Genomic DNA, 13,871 nt, shown 5'->3' with positions numbered 1-13,871 from the left:
GTTTTCCTTACATGGAGAATCAATGATCAGTCAAATATTTATTCACTTGTGGCAACTGTTTCACAGATCCTTTACAGATATGTTAGGCATTTTCTGTGTGTGATGTTTACAGATGAAGCTGATTTTATAGAGCTGCATATGTCAGAAATGCGTCTGTTATTCAAATGTCTATTCAATTTCCCTATTACTATATCAGAAATATTTAAATGTATTTTGTTTCATTTTGCTTTGCTTTTTTTTCCTGTGCTGGATTAGTTGTGTTATACAAAGATTTTCAAGGTCACTGAAAAAGATTTGTTGAAAATCACAGTGAAAACTGACTTTGGATTATTTTATTTTAGATTTGTTTTGCATCAATCTACAGTACCTATAGGTGCTGAAGCATTTTCTTCTATTAACTTTGGAAAGGAAATGGCAGTCTTGTATACATTTAATGTAATGTATAGTGCCATTACATATGAATAGTGACATGCAAGCCCACAATTCCCCTTACTACTCATTTTCTTCTTCCATTTCTCTTCTAGTCTCAGCACAGTATTGCTTGTAACATAGAAAATAAAAGTGATTTTAAAATAAAAGGAAGTGTGGTCCAGCCTTATTAATTGTCAGTATGAAACATCTGTCAAGTCCTAAGAGATGTACATGACAACTCTCATTGACTCAGGGATGTTTTTTATGATTTAATCAGCACATTTGAAGTGTTTCTTGGCAAATATATGAAATACATGTGGTCAAATTCTCATCTAGATATGACTGTGTAGTTGCACTGAATTCAAAGAGGCTACACTAGTTCAAGTACTGGCCCAGAGGCATCAGTTAGAAATTCAGAATGTATCTGTTATATTAGATCTCTACTAATTATACTAACAACGGATGGTTAATCTCTCCTATGATGTATGGAATTTAGGCTATTAGCATGCAAAGGAAAATCATTGCATTGTATTGCACATTTATTTGGCAAGTATATTTTTGTTTTATTGCTGTATGATTATTCATAACAACTTGTAAATGTTCTGCAGTATATTTTGAAAAAAGTAATGAAATGTTAATAACATAAAAGTACAGTACAACACTTAGCCATGAAATCTGTATTAAGAAGATACTTCATTCTGATGTGAATGAAAAAAAAGAATAAGGCTTTATGAAATACAAAACAAAATCCTTTATTGACAACTATGAAAAGCTTGCTGTTTATTTTACTTGGTCATGACTAATTCATATTTTGTTTCTTAGGAGGGTTGTATCTAGACTCCGGATTAGTCTTTTGTTGTGCTTTGGCTCCTGCAAAAACAGTCAGATGGAAACTCTTTGGAGGGAGAGGCAGATTGTTCTGTCCCTGGAGACAAGCAAGGCCACTCGAGGAGCTTCTGAAGAGCCCAGCGTAGCAATGGCCTCGTGCTTTTCCAAATCACAGCTGGCAGAAGACAGACATCCCATAATTTCCATTTCTCAAGAGAGTTCTCTAGTAACAAACTATTGTGGCATCATATATTCTTATTTAGACACATAGAAGTTTTCTGTTAAAATCTGAGCAGGTGACTCTGGTCTATCTTGCAGTCAAGTAAAGGCAAGCAATCTTAAGAAAAGCACTAAAATAGATCAAATAATCACTTTTCCTCAAAAGCCGTCCCTTTCAGTGCATTTACAAAAAAACTTAAAGTGACTTCTATGGTGGCTAGAGTTAACAAACATGAATTCCATTTTCTTCTACCAAGTTCAGGCAAGAGAGAGAAGTCCTGGGTTGTAATCCATGTTCTCCACATACCCTTTAGTGTTAACTAAAAAAGCCTAAATCCATATCAAAACCTGGTTAAACCTGGTTAAAGACCTTGGAGTATTCCTGCCACCTAAGAAGTTTAAGGACATGGACTAATGCACGAAATGCAGCTCTTAACATCATCACTTTTCACACTGTGAGAAAAGCAACATTACAACTGCATTTTATATAGGGTGTGATCCCTCTATAGGAATTAAAGGCACGCAGGACACTTAAGCGTCATGTTAGGGATAGAGTACAAAACTACCCTGGAAAATGCTCACAAATACTATTGTTAATAGAATTTGGTTTTGGTCCATGTAGTAATGCTTGCTAAGCAAAAAATTGTCAGGAGTTTGGATCACAACTTGGGCCTTACATGTCTTTCCTCTCCCTCCCAGTGTCACAAATGTCTGTGGACTTGGACAGAAATTTAAAGTATGCCTAGCTTGTTGAATAGTTGTGGAAATAAGGCTAGAGATTGATAGGAATGGTTTAGCAATTTGCTAAACATAGCACAACACTTCAGGTAAGTATTTAAAACTAGAGTTCTAATGTTCTTATCTACTGTGAAAATTGGTTAGATTTAAGGACAACTGGCATTGTTCAGGACCCCTATGTCTGAATCCATACCATCCAGATTTAGAAATTTAATTGAGTTGCTGAAGTTAGGAGCTTAATTGCACAAGGTTCCTGTTCTTTAGCTTGTATTACCAGGTACGTCTTTCTTTTCAACACTTTCCTGTGAATTAGATTAACCTTGGTGAAGCTGATAGATGCAACATCTCTCTTTCAGACACAATGTTAAAAAAAAATTAAAGTCTACATCTACAGGAGGATACACGCAGGGCTGGAGTAAGAGTTATATGTGTCCTCCCAAATCCTACTAAAAAAAAGAGAGGCTTACTGTGATTTAATTATAAACTCAGACATGCAGGACTGACTGGATTAAGGTGCAGGGTGTGAGGGAGAAATAGCAAGTTACAATAAAACCCAGAGGAAAACCAATATACAAGGAAACACAGCCACAAAGGTATTGTTTTCACGGTCATCTTCACACAGAACTTTGGGAGCTGTGAGTAAGAGCTATGCAGAAAAGGCTGGAAACTGCAAGAAATGAAAACAGAAAGACCAGTGGATTTTTTTTTCCTGATAGATTCTACTCTTTTGTGTCCTAATGTTCAGAGAAAGCAGATTTTGTATATTTTTTAAATAACTTCAGATCATCTGACCCCACAGCAGTGTATCTTCTTCACCAAAATATTTTAAAAGTCCACTAGTTACCTCATACCAGTAAGCACTTAAGTAAATAACTATTTTTTTTATATATATAGACATATATGTATACATATATACACTTAGAAGTAAGTTGGAGATGCAGCTGTTTTGCCTTTGTCATAAAATGCTAAGCATTCAAAGCTATAGATATCAAAAAGTGCTCTGGTGTCTGACAATAAGTCAATTCTCCCCTTTGTCCTGAAGACACTAAAAAGGAGACATCTGAAGGCTGACTTGTTTCAAAATAAGATATATAGTTTTATGGCAGATGTGTCAAGTATATTGAATTATCTTATTGTGGTAGCATCATTAAATTAGCATATGGGGAAAGAAAAAGCATGGAAGATAAATGGAAGTTCTCTTTCTATACTTTTTATCCATGAACATAGAAGGAAACATTTTCTATATTAAAGAAAAGTACATACATATGTATATGTAGGAAGACTATTACTTGCTTGGCACACTGTCAATATCTTCATCTGGAGTCTGATCCAAAGTCAGTCCAAAACACTGGGAGTCTTTCACTGACCTTGGGAACATTTAGTTCAAAATGTGTTCTGAATAAAACTGTTAGAAACTGAAGAAGAACTGAAACTCGTATCTATTATGCTGGGGTTAGGGGAGAAAAAATTATTTTTGTTGTTGGTCTTTACTGGCTAAAGAAACAAATAGAAGGAAAATGTTCAGTCTTATATTAAGCATCCTTAGAGAAAAGAGAAGGCTTGGGAGTAGATCAGTGTACATAACAAACCGAACAAGGTAAATATAAAAGTAAATAAGTGAAATTAACTCCTAGAATTATCTTTATTTTAGCGTGACATATAGGAGAACTATGAAGTACATAATTAATAAAGGTATTGCAAAATTGCTAAGGACATTTCATAGGCAGTGTCATGTATATAACTGCATCTGAAAGATTACTTGATTTACTATAGTTTGGAAAAGACTATAGACATGAGACATAAAGCCCTAAATAATTTCTACAAAAATAAACATTAGCATTCCTATCTTTTAAAGATTTACATTAACATATTAATATTTTTGTCCTTTTTTGTCCTTTTTTTAAACTTTCTTTTGAAAACCTTTTAGACCTCTTTTTATTTTTTTTTTCCTAAAGAAATATGCTATCTGAGCATCCACTTACCATACTTTTTACAAATCTTTGCATAAATAGGATTTGATTTCATGTGGTAACTTTGCTTTCAAGGATAGACATATATGCTCACCTGCCGCAGTCAGATCTGTCTTTCTGACCCTCCACAGTTTTCGTTGTCCCCTTCCCTTTCCAGCATTGCCCAGTTTCTCAGTGTGCTGAAGATAGGCTTGCTCTCTCACCATGGGTATCTGCTAATGTCCCCTCCAATAGACTGCAGTCAGCTGCAGTTATTTCTCTCTATTACATTATCTATTAAATTTCTCAGTCTGGGAAGGTAAAAATCCTTTTGTTTTGGTATTTTCTTTAGCTTAATATATGAAACCACTGTTCTTTTTTTGAGAGGAAACTGACAGCAATTCAGGAATAAATGTAGGTATGCATTAGAGAGGAAGGAATATCAATTTTGGGCATACTTGTATCAGGTGATCTCTATCAGCAATGGCAAACACGACAAACATTTTCCTAGAGGAAATGAACCGGTCATATCAATAGTGGAGTAGTCCATGTAGAAAATGTTTGCTTGGTGATGCTGGGTTAACTCCATGTAGGTGTGCATATCTGGCCATGGTCTAGCCCATTTCTACTGGAAATGTGTATAAGCATCCAAACTATGTGAAGATATATTACAGAAATAAGTATATGTTTGAAGGAAACTTAAAGCTTGGTGGAGATGTTGTCCTCTGGTTCAAAGCCTATGGCATTCGAGTTTGTAATAATCCCAGGGATCCAAATAGGCATGTGTATCCCTCACCATTTCTGGAACCTCCTTTTTCTTTTCTATGATGTCCCTCATGTTTGGCAAAATATCATTCACATTAATTTATCAATAAGTAAGAAATCAATCTTTCTGTTTATCATTGCACTTTTGATCCTCCTGTAGCCTTGGAGAAATATTATGGCACTAATGGCATTTTCGTGTTACTGGTTCAGGGTGGCTCCTTTATAGCACTTATGTGGATGAATTCGCATCCATTAGTCACCTTGAATTCATGTTAGAGTTGGATTCTCCATTAACCCATGCTGCATTGTCCTCTTTCTTCTGAACAAATGCTATCAAACAGACCTTTGGGAAACATACCTTAAGGACATAGACCTTAGCAACAGATTTTTTGCTCTTAACACTTCTTATGTTCACAGTGGCAATCTAACATCTGGAAAACGCAAATTAAAAAATCTTTTATAAAAGTCGGTTTCCCACTTGCCTATCCTGTCCATATGAGATGGGGGCCACTATGCCAAAAGTATTTAAGATGCTTTCAGTAAGCAAACGAGTTGAAGAAAGTTGGAAAGTTGGAAAGCCATAACCACTGATGACCAATTTTCTTTTAGTGGGTAACTAATATTCTTTGCATTTAGAAAAAAAGAAGCTCATAAAGAACTTGCACACATATTCTAACTATAGGTGAGTTTTGTCTGAATTATGTGATTAATGAAGCAAATAGATTACATGATTTCTCCATTACTATGTTGAACTAAGCTACGAATGTTCTAAAGCAGCCTGAGAATTCTTTTAACCCACCTAAAACATGCCAGATGTACATAACAGACTGGCTCACCCATCCACTTACATTCTCAATAGAATAAAATGATTATTCACAAAACAAGTTTAGCATTTTCAGGGAAGTAGATTGAGACGTAAAATCTAACAAATACAATAAATATAGGGAAGGATCACTATCAATGCCCTTGCTTTTTAAAATAATAAAATGGCACATAAGATTTCATTCCTCTATAAGTGATAATGGATTGATGCACATGTTCTCATTTATTTTGCATTTCTGTAAGTACATTCTCCTCCTATTTATTTATACTACAGCAATTGTTTCTGTTCATATAATTTTTCTCTGTTGCAATATTACCTTCCTGTCTTCTTACATCATTCCTTCTACTTAATAAGTATTATCATACATAAGTGTTAATTACTTATATGTGTAAATAAAGGCCCCAAGATTATGAGTAGAAGGCAGCAGTTCTGCATTCTTTTCTCAATTTTGAAAAAGCAGCACTCCATGTCAATACTTTAGAAATAAAAGACTTTCACAGAAGACATCATAGTATGCCAAGAAGCCACTTCAATCTCGAAAAAGACACTAAAAGAACCGTGCAAGGATTAAAGGTGTTTTGAATATAAACAAGTTTATTATTGAAGTATCAATTATTGCACACATCAAAACAACCAAATAAAGGTTACAGTACAAATGGAAGCATCAAAGCAAAAGATAACACTTATTTTGGCTGGATACTAGTGCGAAAACACATTTTAATGGAGGCATCTTATCAGTTCCTGGGTTTTATTCTATGAAGCTGCTCTATTCCCCATGGCAATAGCTGCTGAGTGTCATAAACACTTTGTGTGATGTCTTGTTCAAGATGGAGAAAAAAGGTCTGTACAGATCCATGTGCATTTGTAAAACGACAAATTGCTCAGTATTATAAGATTAAGAATGTATATGCATGAAGGTATACACATACAGTACACAGGTGAGTGTATGTATATTTGCATATATAGGTATTTTATATGTATGTCTACATAATGTAAATTTGAATACAAAAAAATGATACTTTGAAGACAAATATGAAGATAGGGTGTCTGTTAACCATCTTGGAAGTCTTTTTATCAGTGTGTATAATATGCACATAACCCATCCTGTTCATTTCAATAGAGATGCCAGCATAAGTAAAACTTACCTCAGATGACTGAAATTTACAGATTTGATCTGACTTCATGCTGACTGTGCTACAGTTTATGGAGAAGGAATATATTTATTTTCTTTGGCCTTTGAAAAGAAAAATAACATTTAATCTGAAATATAAATGATGTCACCAGTATAGGCTATGCTGTAAAACTCTGACATTTAAGTTAAAATTTTAAATATCTTAATGTATAATAGTAGCACATAAGCACTTGCACCTATACTGCCTATTCATAATCATATTACACTCTCTATAATCTGACTACTGGATTATATTATGTGAAAAAATACTTTTAATTGAAATAACATAAAATGCATATAGATCAATGAACGGAGGTCTGATAACACAGTCTATTGACAGAAGTAACCAATCAAAAGGTAGAAAAGAATGAACTTTTTTATACTATTTAATAGATATATGCAGCAAATTTATAGTTTTTCTCTTGCTCTTCCCCAGCTATTTCATGTGTATAAACTGTCTTTAGACTACACTGAACTCAACAAGCCAAGCTCATTTGATTTTCTTTTTCAAGATAGACTTACTGATCATGTTATTTCTGTGTGTTCTGCTATGTGAATCATACCCTCAAATGCTAATGACCAAAATGGTAGCATATGCAATGATAGTTCTGTGTGTCTCTTCTTTCAAAACCATGCTATAGAGATTAGCTCATCCACTTTACCTGAGAATATTAAGATTTTTGTGTTTTTCCCCTCTTTTCAATTATCATTTCCATTTCTTCACCCTCCTTTTCAATCTCTTTCTTATCATATACCCCATCATAAATATCCTAATCATTACTCCCATGACTACCTATTTTGTTTGCATTTTTGAATACATGCTCTATGTAAAAATATGGAAATTAAAGAGATTAGGTCTGTTAAGAGAGTCAAACAGTTATTAAATCCATCTATTAATGTGATGTCAAAGGGAAACAGAGGGGTAACACCCATTCTGACTGTATCTGTGCATTATGGATGAATACTCCAAATAGCAGATATTTAAAATGTATTCTGCACACTCTATAGACCAGTGTTAGATTTCGAAAGCCAGATTTTTTAGGTTCACTGTTCATAATTCTGCCTAAATTACAGTGTGATTGTGAATGATTCAGAAAACACCTGCATGATAGGCTGATATTTATAAAACTGAGATAATGCTATATGTTATATACTGTATACTACATATAAAACTGTCCATGTTACCACATAGTAGTCACATCATGTCTTAACCAAGTATTTGATCTATTTTAAATGTTTTGAGCATTTAGATGAAAATTTCTGTGTTCATGGAAGTTTTGGATCTTCATTTAATCCATCTTTTTGTTCTGTTTAGGTTTTTTAAAAAATTTGAATTCTGGATTATTCTATTACAGAATATGAGACACTATTACAGAATATGAGACACTTTGCAGTTATATGCTATGAAAGTATTTGAAAATATTTCAAGGTGACGATTCAAAGGAATCTGACACAAATATCTGGCACTTAGAAAGGCAGAACATTTAAATATTATCTGGGACTCACACATATAGTACTGTTCCTGCTTTGATCAGGAGATTGCCTTCACAAAGTGGGAGACAGCTTCATGTTAGGACTTTCCCCAATTTTCTCACAATCTATAATTCATTAAATTAAAAATAATTATTAATGAATAGTATTTCTCTATCATTTTTATTATCATTTTATAGCAATTAGATTATCTTGTAACTGTCTGAGAACATTGCTTTTCTACAAAGGAACCCCAAATAGTATCAAGTTATTGTAAATAGATGCAACTGCAATCAAAAATCTTGAAAAAGAAGGGATTTCAAAAAGAAAAGATTTTGCTCCCAATGCTGCACTTAACATTGTCTTTTTCATGTAAAATATTCTTCTTGCATTTACATTATGATATACCAGTTGCACTCAGTTTTGTTCAACTTCTTTTATTAAAATAGCTAACAAAACAAAAAGGAAAGACATAATGCCTACTTCACTATGACAGTACTTCAAAATTGCTGTTTTGGAAAAAGACACTGTATTAATGTCTATAATAACATCATACTACTTTACTTTCAATGCAGAATTTATTTGCATTGATTGAATTTCTAAATTACAAGATCTGGGTAACAATAACAAACAGAGCAAGAAAGGTCTACGACACTGTGTTATTTAATGCCAAGGAACCCTGAGAACAATTAATATTCATAAGTTTTCCAGTGAATTTTCCCACCGTTAAATGTCTAAATGTTTTATGTATAACATATTTCCTTGTTTAAAACTAAAACACCACCACCACACCCACCCCTCAACCCACATCTCCCCCCTCCAAAAAAAAAATCTCAAGGAAACCAGGTGACTTTGAATCTGATCTCATTGACCTATGTTTAAGTTCTAAAGTCTTTTTATTATTATTATTATTATTTTATTTCCTCCATGGTTTGATTTTTCTGCAGTGCAGAAATTTTCCATGTCTTATTTGTTGCTTGCTATCACCTCACTTTCCTATCTAACTTGAAAACATCTAACAACAGTATCCGTACCCCCAGAAAAAAAAAAAAAATCTAGTCTTGTTTTGTGATCAGTAGCAAGAGAGGATTCTTCAGAAACTGGGCCCAATATAAAACATGAATCACCTTCTGAAGATATTTAGCCCTCTCCAGTGGCTACTGAGGAACTAAAGATAGTAATACTCCTAAACTTAAATTCTATAAATAACTATATAAAGTTAGATGGGAGTATATCTCTATCTGTCCTGCCAGTGATGTCACCATTCCATTTTTTCTTTCAGATAAGATCAAGTATATAAACTGTTAAACAAAATCTGATGATCTGCTTTATATTGGGAGTATAAGGCCTTTCTTCAGGTGCAACTGCTGTTGCACCATAACATACACACCAGAATAGCACTCCTTTTCAATGCTTTTAGTGGGAAAAAATAAATCAGAAACCAAAACACATTTGATTATGTTACAGAAATATTCACAAATAAGATTAATTATTCCCAACCTTCAGTCCCAAAATTCAGACTTTCATATACTGCATTTTTAATCACATTTCAACAAACAAATTCTGGCAATTTACATTTCTGATTTTCAAGTGTTTTTTTTTTTTTTTCTACTGTACAGTGATAATTATTCCCTCCACATTGATAGGGAATTCTGCAATATTTTAAAAACTGAAGCATCTTTACTCAAGCTGCTAAGCATCAACACTTGCATTATTAACTATGCTTTTAGAGGGTTGTAAACCATCTGTAGTGGGACAGAACTGGAAAGGAAACATCACTGCATGTAAGATCCCTGTCCAGCAATCAACTCTGTATGTATATGCCCTCAAGGAGCTCCATCAAAGTCAATGGGACCATCATGTGCTTTAATTGAAGCACCTTCTAAAGTATGCTCATGGGTAAGTATGCTTACATTAAGCTCATCTACTGGATCAAGGCCAGACACTCTAGCATTTAAGGGCTCAAGGTCATAATGAGTCTATAGGCTATGTCAGAAAAGCTAAAAAATCCTTTCTGCCCTATATTTAGCCGTATGAAGGAAAATGAAGGGAGCAGAATGTTAATGAGCATCAGCTCTGCTGCTAGTCTTTCTTTGACTCATGAATCTGATAGGAGCTGAAAATCTAGCTTTGAAATAATTTCCTGAACAGCCTCTGGTGTTTGGTTTGGCTTGAGCGATTAATAATTTAAGTGAATGTAAACATACACACATAAATGTATAATATACATACATATGTATGTATAATGTATATATATAAAATAATCAGAAATTTTGAACATTCTTGATGTCTTTTGTGATTATGGTGTGTTGTGGAAGTAAGGATCCCCATATAAACTTGATTAGACTTTTACCAGTCTAATTAGAATTAGAATTACCTGTAATTCTAGCCTTCATTAAACATAGCCTTTGAGAAAGCAGCTTAACCTATTATTTCTCCCTGTGAATGTTTTCAGAGATATCTTTGAAAGAAATGTCTGACTTTACCAGTAAACATAGTTGTGTAGACAAAAAGGAGAAAAGACAAAGTCTAATTCTGCGGGGGGGAAAGATTAATTAGTTTAAACTTATAGTTTTTAAGAACAGTGGATGTGCCTAGATTTTTAGTGAGTGACCAGCCCAAAACAAAAGGCATGCAAAAAATGAACTTAGTCCATAGCAACCTGTCTGGAAAAGCAGTGTTTTTTCTGTGGTTCTTGCCTTTAAACTGATTTTACATTTGCTTTCTCAGCTGGCAATTATTTCCAATATTGCAAATGACAAAAGGATATTATCGGCATTTTTTAGAACTTACTGCTAAGGTCTGGACTCATGCACCAAATAGTAGGATTCATAGCCATATATGGACCTACAGTTTAAATGAGTTAAATGTTATTAATTTGGAAAAAGTGGAGACATGAAACTGTCAAATCTAGTATTCATACACCAATACAATAAAAAATCACAGGTTATTACAACTAACATATATCCCTGCACATCTTAAGTCAATGTAAAATATTTGAAGCTTATACGTATTCCTGTAATTAACTTTCGTTAGTGCCGTTATGTGGCTGCATCAATTCAAACCCTCATGTAGAAGAGAAAAAGTTATATTTACCTTGGTGCAAATTGCCTTGACTTCAAGCTAGGGATAACTTTTTATAAATTGCACATTTCCAAGTGTAAATAAGGATTTCTTCTAGTACAGCTATGCTAACAGCTGAAATCAAAGCTATTTCTGTGTATCGATAAGGAAATTTACTTAGACACTACATATTCTACATATTTAGATTTTAGAAAACAAGATATACTCTAAAGCTATATTTTTTTTTTTTTGAAATTACATACCAGTGCTCAAACCCGCATTTGTTTCTACTTCACTTCTAGATCGACCTGTGGGAATACAGACAGTACATTAAATAGTATGTAATAAAGAATTATTGGCAATAAGCAAACATGCTCACATATTTTTTTTTCTGTGAACTCAATTTCTCCATGATTTTTGTTTTTATTTTTATGTCTCTTTGTGGAGTTCACTTCATTTTTCTTTATAAATGCAAGTTTCTATGAGAAAAGGAAATGATTCCTATCTCCTCTTATAATCATTGATCTCTCAAAAACACAGAAAGTTACACCTCTTTCTGCTTACCTGTTCTGTGTTATATATATATAAAAAAATCAGAGTTTAGAAAACAGAACCCATCTTACTTTTGTCTGGCCTTCACGATATGTATAGGCTTACGCTGTGCTGGTGCATAACCACAAAGGTGAAAATGGATAGATGCTATTTCATAGTATATAATTATGTAGTTTTACATACCTTACCTTACCTTATTCTTACTTAAAATTCATAGTTTTGCATGAAGAGCTTCATTAAGATCAGGTTGCCATCGTATTGGTCTTTGTGCAAACAGCTAGCTCCTACCTAAATAGCTTATCCTGTGTATAAAAACACAAAGCAAAATAATTGTGCTTTCAGGCTTAATGACTAGAAGCATTTACTAAGACTAAGAAAACAGCAACAAAAGGAAACAGAAGCAAAGTCTCAGAGTGCATATTCCTTCTCGGTAGCAGAATGCAGTGCTATTGAGAACAATATGGCTGCAATCTCTGCATTGAAGCCAAGATCAAATCTGAAGATGGGAACACAGAAAACAGAGACACCACAGGGCAGATCCTCATATGGTGTAAACAGTCATTGCTCTGCTGAAGTAATTGAAGTATGACATTTTTCATCAGCTGAGGGTCTGCCCCCAGTATTTTACAGCTTCTTAAACAGGAAGGCAAACAATGATCATACTGGGAACAGCTCTAATTGAATGTTTCACTACTATTGAAGAATGCATCACAGGCATACAAAGCAAAGCAAAATTCAAGGGCCAAATACGTTCCCCTTTCTTTTCCTCTGGAACAGGAGGAAGATTACAGCACATGAATAGAAATACTGTGCTGTGCCCTATGAAGTGGCCAGACCTAATCATAAAGCTTAAGGGAGCCTTAACCTCTACCCTGCAGTGTTTTTTCAGCATGGGCTTAATTTAAAGCATGTTCATTCCATTGAAATCAACAGGAATGCTTCCATGGTTGAAGGTGGGATATCTCTAGGTGTTCTGCTAAGTGGATCTTACACACTGAGTGCAAAACTACTGCTAAAGATCTAGAGACAGTCCAGTTTTCCTCAAACAGTGTTACCCAGCTGGCTACATTTCTGTAGCAATATCACGGAATCCTGTTTCTCATTTTGTGTATACCTCCCATTCCCAGAACAAAATGGGATTTCCTTATTAGTTTCACAGTTACCAACAATGTGTTCAAGTTGTTGTTTTTCCTGTCATTATTAACATTGTTGTGTAGTACAATTTACACATTTAGCATGCAGAATGTTATAAATATCAATAGTTATTTCTAAATTCTACTGATACCAATGCAATAAATCTATTTTATTCTTCTTTTCTCTGGCCAAAGAATACTTCTTATATTCTTCTTTTTTCAGAAAGGTCAAAAAGATCTGCAAGGGTATGGTTCAAAATAGCATGGTACAAAAACAGCTAGGTATTTTTAGGTCAGATCAAACACCTAATAACCTTAAATGTCTTTAATTATCTTTTTTTCTTTCTTTTTTTCCTTTTTTTTTTAATCCAATGCCCTAGATTAACATCCTACCAAGCCAACAATACTGATGAATATGTATTACAAAAAATGTTCAGTTCCCACTGTTTCTTAACTATTCCAACAACAATTAAAAGATTCTGGGAGTTCCATCAATCTATCTGTTTATCGATCTACCTGTTACATATTTATACATTTCATATTAATATTAGCTGTATTTATTTTCTGTAATGCTTTTTATTCCTAAAATTTAAGTTGTTTTCTTTTCTAGAGAGGTAGGAAAAAAAAATCAGAGAGCATTAAAAAAAAACCCAAAGACCTCATATAACTACACTATATGGAGATATTTAATAATATGATGATGGTCTTTACCATAGCTATTCAAGTTACCACGCAAAAGAAATACTGGG

This window comes from Tinamus guttatus, unplaced genomic scaffold (assembly GCF_059628265.1).
Source record: "Tinamus guttatus ecotype Peru unplaced genomic scaffold, ASM5962826v1 Tinamus_guttatus_pri_ptg000109l, whole genome shotgun sequence".
In the NCBI taxonomy this organism is placed as follows: domain Eukaryota; kingdom Metazoa; phylum Chordata; class Aves; order Tinamiformes; family Tinamidae; genus Tinamus; species Tinamus guttatus.
Note: the sequence above shows the minus strand (reverse complement) of the source record.